This window comes from Corvus brachyrhynchos, unplaced genomic scaffold, assembly GCF_000691975.1.
Source record: "Corvus brachyrhynchos isolate BGI_N302 unplaced genomic scaffold, ASM69197v1 scaffold1120, whole genome shotgun sequence".
Classification (NCBI taxonomy): domain Eukaryota; kingdom Metazoa; phylum Chordata; class Aves; order Passeriformes; family Corvidae; genus Corvus; species Corvus brachyrhynchos.
Window position 1 is genome coordinate 182,377 of NW_008235737.1, and position 7,683 is coordinate 190,059.

The window sequence follows — 7,683 nt, forward strand, 5'->3', positions numbered from 1 at the left end:
AGCATCAAGCATTTGACCTTGTTCTGCTTGTTCTGCTGACCGTGTAGATGACAAAAGAACCTTTAAAGTCTAGTTTGGGGCCTGTTTTCAGTCAAGTACCCACTCTGGTGGAGGATAAAACTTTATCGAAACACAAGAGACTGGACAAAGTCTGCTCTAGCATATTTGTAAAAATACATTCTTATTTCCTGAAGATATACAGGTTCAACCCAAATATTATTCCAATGGACTATTAAAACACAAGACTTTTGTCATATTTGAGTAAGTTATCTTGAAGTTGTGAACTGCAAAAGTTCACTGTCTACTCATAGCGTACTACCTTCTTTATGACACACAATTTTACCCTAAAATACAAGCAAGTAGAATTAGGATATAAAAAAATCTAAAATCCCCATATAGAGCTGTTGCATACTGTATCTATTTTTTATCAGTTTTGATGCCCTTTATAGTATATTTCATATTACAAATGCATTAAAATATTTTCTCAAGCAACACAGATCATAAATATCCTGTATTGAGTGATCTGTTGGCTTCAGTCTTGTGAATGTTTACAGTGCTGCTAACCCCATGCGTCTGACTTACTTTGATGGATCTAGTGAAAAGGGAAGTAATACTGGCATGCATTTATTTCTGACAGTCCTTGAACTTTGAAGTCCATGCTAAATGCAGCACTATCTGTTATATCTGTGTGATAGTTTTTCAAATGTATTTATAATGCTACAGTAAAAAAATATTTATCAATTAAAACCCCTTAAATTACAGAAAGGAGCACTTTTAAGAACAATGTGATTGTCAGAAATTGTACTGCCTGAAGTCTCAATTTGTAGAAGAAAAAATAGAAAGCTTTGCATTTTAAACAGTAGTAATTCCCTTTTAGCACTAAATTTATCTTTAGTCTACAAATTTAAAGGTTGCCATCTGTTCATCTTCCTCCTTTTTCCCTGAGCAGACTGGTGCTGACAGGTATTCAGAAGACTTTAAAGCAGCCTACAAACTGTAACTCCAAATGTGCGAGAAGACATTCATCATATGATGACCTTATCACTGTCTCATTTTTTATTTAATTACATCTGTCATGTTTTGAAGAAATACACACCTTTTGGCTGTGGACCTTTTGAATTTGGAGAAGGCATGCTCACATAGTCCAAGGGTGCAGTATTTGAAATGTGCACCCAGAGCTTAAATTTAATAAATGCTTCCATGCATACATGTCTCTAATACAATATCTCAGTGCTCCCTTAATGGATTTTAACCTTTGCTCAGATTTATTATTTAATCATTTAAGCCTAGAATGTTTGTATGCATGTGTGTATATACACGTATACAAACATACATATATACATACGATGTGTATGTATTCAGGAGCTAATTGGCTTCCACACAAACTGTAAATTCAATTTAAAAGGAGTCAGTCTCTTTCTAAATGGGAACCCATCATGCTGCCTTGAGAACTGCTGCCTTCTATTCAGCCACTCCTGTGCACAACCCTAAGGAACTTTGTTCTCTGCTGGATAATGTACACCTACACGAAGCACAGCGCTCGTAAAATGCTACTTTTCCTATGTATTGGAGTTTCAGACTAAGGTTCTTGACTTGTAGCTGCTTGATAAATGTATAGTTTACAAGTGGTAATGCCACTGCTTGCAGAGTAAAAGTAGAAAAGAGAAAGTCAACATATTGCTGATGAGGAGGAGGAGCTTCTAATAGTAAACAGCCTTTTCAAAAGTAGGCACCAGGTTTAAATAATACTTATCAGATGCAAAATTACTTCAAATAAAGACATAGAATAATAATTAAAAAAAAAGTGCTGTTAAGCACACTTACACTTGAACCTCACTTTTTTTAGTGTATTCCTATTACTGTTCTTGATAAAATTTTGCAGGATTAGGTATGGTCAGAGACTGGGATAAACCTTTTCCCTGCAATTTTATTGACCAGTAGAGGAACCAGTAGGGTAATTTCCTATCCAAACTGGTGAAGGTTATTTTTGTGGTTTTGTAGTCTTCTGAACTGTGTAGAAACTAAGTTGCAGGCCTGGCAGTAGATGAGGTAACTCAAAGGCAGTGATTTTAAAATGTTTTTTAAAGGCAAGCAATATCTTAACTTTAACTTTGCCAGAACTGTTTTTTATAATAAATCAAATAAGAATAGTATTTAAAAAATAAGGCAAAAAAACAAGAAAAAGCTTTTTTACTATAAGACTGGTCTAATGCTGGAGCAGAATGCCCAGCAATGTAGTGGAATCTTCACCCCTGGACATATTCAAAAGCCATCTGGACAGGGTTTGGGCAACATGCTCTAGGCTATCCTGCTCTGAGCAGGTGGGTTAGACTAGACCATCTCCAGAGATCCTTCCCAAACTCAAATATTCCATAATTCTATGACTCTGATGACATAATGTGCCATTGAACAAGGTTTGATTTGGCTTGGGGAGGCAGATGGACTTTGCCTACTCCTTTATTACAGCCTCCTAGTGAACATTTTAATTTTGTTGTCACTTTAATAAAGCCATCAGGTTTGCAAAACACATTGCATACCATTCTTAAGGATTTTTTCCTTAATAAAACAAATCGAAATGCACATACAGTGAACAGTCTAAGCTTAAAAAAAAAATGGAAACCATCAAAATCTGTCAAATAATCCTCCTGGGTATCCACTGAAGCCATTTTAGTAACAGCATGGGTTTGTAAGAGTGGAGACTGAGGCATTCAAATGCAGACACATTCAGTTATATCACAATTTCTAAAATTAACCAGAATTTGAAAATCCCACATATCAAAACAAGTTATTGTTCCTCCATAAAATGTGGAAGGAGGAGAATTATAAGTGTCCAGTGATTCTTCTGATCAGGATATACAATCACTGCGTTAGATGGCTGTAAAGATCTGTGACAAACCACTTTAACAGCCATGAAGCAAAGTTCTTGATGGAGTTAACTAAAATCTGTCTAAACTGAACAGTTCAGAAATGCATGCAGCTCTCGAGACTCATTGCTGTGCTGGTCAGTGTCATCCCTGGAAGGGAGCAGGAGACAGAGTACACCAGAGCTGTGGAGAACTGAAAACCTTGTGTTAATTTTGCTGACATGACATGGAATCTGGGACAGCTGAGGGTATCACACAGGGAATACAAATAGCTTTTGGATCAAGGTTAGAACAAGATAAAAGCTGAGCTGGTCTGAATGTTGCTGGCCTGAATAGTACAGTATATATGCTACCCAAACAGTTCATAGGCCAACATTAATCAAGATGTTATTGTGTTATACTCTTGTGTAAAAACGTAGCTTACTCCTTCATGCCTCAGTTGAAACTTTAAATAGCTAGTAGGTCTTTTGTTTGTTCAGTGAATTCCCCTAAACAGCAATAATACCCTGCTTTTACAGAGGCCTTAAGGAAGCAGAAGATATTTAAGCATGATCTTGCAAGAAAGCTCAGAATGCCAGCAACAACAGTGCATTTTAAACTCAAGTCTATTGCATTCTTAGCTGTTTAGCACTTATTTCAGAAAGCAAATAAAGCTCTGTTATAAGCCAAGTGTCATTTAAGAGCCCAAGAAAGGAAATAAAAGGCATGTAATTTTTCACCATAAATTATTACTCTGAGGTTAATTTGTGCCTTATTTCTCAAAGGGATAATGTTTCTTCATGCTGGGAATCTTGAAAAATCAAAAGTAGTGAGAAATACTATTTTGTGATCTTTTTAACTAGTTACCTGACTAAGTTACAATGAAGGATCATTCTCATATTTTGACCAAAGAGCTCTTCCTAAGGATAGCAAATTAATTAAATAGATGCTGCTGACTTCTTAAGGGCAAAACAGCAGTAACTCAGGTTGAGTGCCTAAACTGATCACATGCACACCAGATTCTCCAGGGCAACAGCAACCATCTTGTATGTTTTCAATGTTCTGTCTTGCACTGCTTGCTGTTAAACCAAAAATGAAGGAGAGACAGAAATTAAGAAAAAGGAAGTGTTGGGAAACACCACTATTGCCCTTCTTCTGAGAACTCGGTACCTACTGAAAGCAAACTAATTGTATACACAGTTAGTTGCAGACTTGGGACTCTCCTTAAGCTGTGCAATTAAGAAAACCATACTCCATGTCCTTTATTCTGGTTCATCAATGTTGACACAGGTCACGGACACTCAAGAATGATAGTTTTTAACCCATCCCAATCAAAGTTACTCATGAACGTTAACTGAGTTTCTCTTGCTGTCATTAGTCTGATGTTGCTGTGTGACCATTTCTGTTATGGTTACACACTTCTGAGTGAAACTACCACTAGCCAGAGATGTAAAGAGCAGACAGGTGGAAACAAACTGGGCTGCTCAGCTCATCTGATTCACATGGGACCCCAGTAATATCGAGGTGCTTCTCAGCATGAGTAGAGAAGGACTTGAGACTATAGGAGAACTTTGTGGTAAACACCATTAAGATGACTAAGGACTTGGACACTGAGGCTAAAGAGCAACAGGAAGAAATTTAGCAGTTTTTGACTTGTATCCTATGCCAAAATGATTAAATCTTCCTTTGGGTCTGAGGTTTAATTCTGAATTGCTAAATGATATTTTGTGACCTTTTTTAAAAGCTCAAGCATAATTTCAAAATGAATATTTCATGAATTCTTTTAGTCATTACAGAGTATCTGAAATCTGATCAAGCACTGCGTTCTTGCATAAGTGGTAAATCAAATTCCAACAATGGCAATCTCAATAAGCTCAGCTCCTTGGGATGTTTTCAAAATTTGTTTACGTTACTCTTCATCCTTAAGAGATGCTATGAGAAAGTAAGGACAAGTGAGCAAATAAAGTTCAAATAAATTCAGAAGTAAAACCAGGGCTTGAGGGCTGTCCAAATTCTGTAAGGAAACATGTAAAATAAATAGATGTTTTGAATTCCCCTTTTTTTCAGGACTTACTGAGTGAGCAGGTCTAGGAAACTTTGGTTTGTTAATTACCTTTTATCCAGGAAGATCTTACTGTGTTTGTAGATCATGTTACAGAAATTAAAGTTATAGGTAAGGTTGAGAATTCTCCCCTTGAATTCTCCATACAAATCTTCTGGAATTTTCCAAAATTTTCTTTGGAATGGACATTTTGCCACGGCCAATTTCAAACATGTTGAAGTTTGAAGGATGAATAAGGAAATTCCTTTATCTGGTCTTGATTTGTAGAGATTAGAGGTAAATCTTTACTAAGAAATCTCTTTCCTTTTGACCTATTTAACATTACCATCAAGTAACATTGTAAGATTAACTCCCAAATTCTGTCCTTATATATATGTTTATGGCTTGTTTCTTAGGTCAGTGTGAATTTTCTAAATCAGAATTAAAACAGACTTCAGCCGTAAATATTAAACATTGTTACAGACTTTAAAGGACTAATAGGCTCTTTGCAAAATTATCTTAGCAATTTTACAGATACCCAAGTTTTCCATTTTACCCTCACACATCTGCTATACGCCACTTGAATTCTAAAATGTTCATAATTGCTTTTCACGTGCCAGGTCTGAAAGTAAATTTGTGGTCAAATAGCAGAGAAGAAAGCCCAAGAAAGGGCTTTTTCTTGCCAACAGGAGACCTCCAACATCTGCACAATTCTATGAATGGAAGACTCCGGTTTTGCCTTTGCACACAGGCAGGTACATCAAGGTATCAAAGGCTAAATGCTTCTTCCAGCACTAGCATCATCTGATGCAAGTTGTGCTCACAGATAGGCTGTCAAAGAGATCTCAGTCTTCTGCTGAAAGTGTGGTCCCCATTAGCAGCTTGTGGTTCACAGAGGAAGGGCAGGTAGTAACAATACGCTACCAAATAAGACACCAGGTAAAAGGAGAAGTGCGAAATACATAATACGTATTCTATAACACAAACCACATGTAAGGAAATTAATTCCCTCTTTTTGGGAACTTATTAAACAGTATCTAAGTTACTGTAACAAATTTTAAACCCCCCTCCAACACATGACAGGTGCTAATACATGAATTCAGTGGCAGGCCACCAAGGTGGTTGGAGCTGGAGCACTCCCTCCATGAGGAGAGGCTGAAGGAGCTTAGCTTTTTCAGCCTGGAGGAGGGATGGCTTTGGGGGCACCTAGGAGCAGTGTGACAGCTCTGTGACGAAGCTGTCAAGAGGACAAAGCTGGGCTATTCCCAAGTGTGCATTGCAGGAGGAGAGACAGCAGACTAGGGAGGGTCAAAGTGCATGTCAGGAAAAAATCTTTCAGCATGAGGACAGTCCAGTACTGACACAGGCTTACCAGGGAGGCTGTGCTGTCTCTGTCTTGGGAGGTTTTCAAGACCAACCGGATAAAGCCCTAAGCAAGCTGGTGTGATCTCATCTCTGAGCCTGGTTTCAGCAGACCAGTCAGACCAGATGGCCTCCTGAGGTCCCTTCCAACTGGAAAATTGTTCTATCGAGAATTATTTTCCAGAGGCCAGTATATCCATAGAAAAAATGCCACACAAAGTCACATCTGCTGGCAAATGTTGATTTCTTTTGTTTAGATATAGCTGCAACATTTCACTGTTTGCAACTGTCAGTTTTCATTTATGAGATGCTATCACCAACAGCATAATGCTGCCTAGCAACTTATTCCAAGTAATGAAATGTAAGTGGGGAGGAAAAGACAAAATGGGAAGAGTATTATTTGTCAGCACATTTATTCTTAAATTGTTTTGCTTTTCAAATTTTTTCTCATGAAACATCAGCTGACTGTTACCAAAAACTGCAAACACTAAAATTAGGTGCTTAAATTTACTGGAATTGCTAATGCTGGTAATACATGTAAGTAGTGCTGGCAGGACTGCATCTGTAATCCCGAGGCCAGCTCCCTAACTGGCTTATTAGTTTTGGTTGCCAGCATCAAATAGATATAATTTAAAGGAGCCTAATACAATTTATGCCATACACTTTCCTTCAGCTTTCTGGGGTATTTTGCTAAGGGCTTTGTCTTCTGAATCCTATTCCATATCTTTACCATCTCCAGAAAGTTATAGGCTCACATTATTCCCCATGATCCAGTTTCATTTAAACATAAATTGTACACAACTTCACTATTTTTTTTCTTTGTTCAAGAAGATAAAAATACAGATTGGAACATGTCAACTTGATTTACAGAAACAATTTTCCAAGTATTTCTTTTTTTGTCTAATTGTGGTATCTCTTTCAAAGAGTCATTTAGGCTGGAAAAGACCTCTAAGATAATCTAGCCCAACAAGGGAGAATATTTAATGAATTTATTTCGCTGTGGAGCTCAAGACTGTGCTTTTACATGGCTCATCAGTAACCTGAAAATTAACCAGGCCACCCAGCTGATGCCACCAGTGAAGTAGGGCAAAGAGGTGTACCAGTAGTAGAAGCAGCCCTAAGATGTACAAATAGGGGTTCTTACCAAAATAAATTATCTATCCTAGCACTTTAAGAGCATAATGAAAAGCAAAAACAAACCCCCAAACCAACCAACAAAAAAAAAAAGCTGAAGCGCAAACTAAAGCCCTACAAAATTGCCGCAGCAAGTGGCGCGTCCGCCCGCGCTGCTGTTGGCAGAGGGGCAGTGCGGGCTTCGTCCCGAGCCGGGCAACGCTCCTGTGTTTCGGGGATCAGCGAGCTCAGTTCCAAGCCGCTGTGGGGGTGTTTTGCGTGACGGGACTGCCGTGGGCATCACCCCCGGCTGCGGGGCCGCCA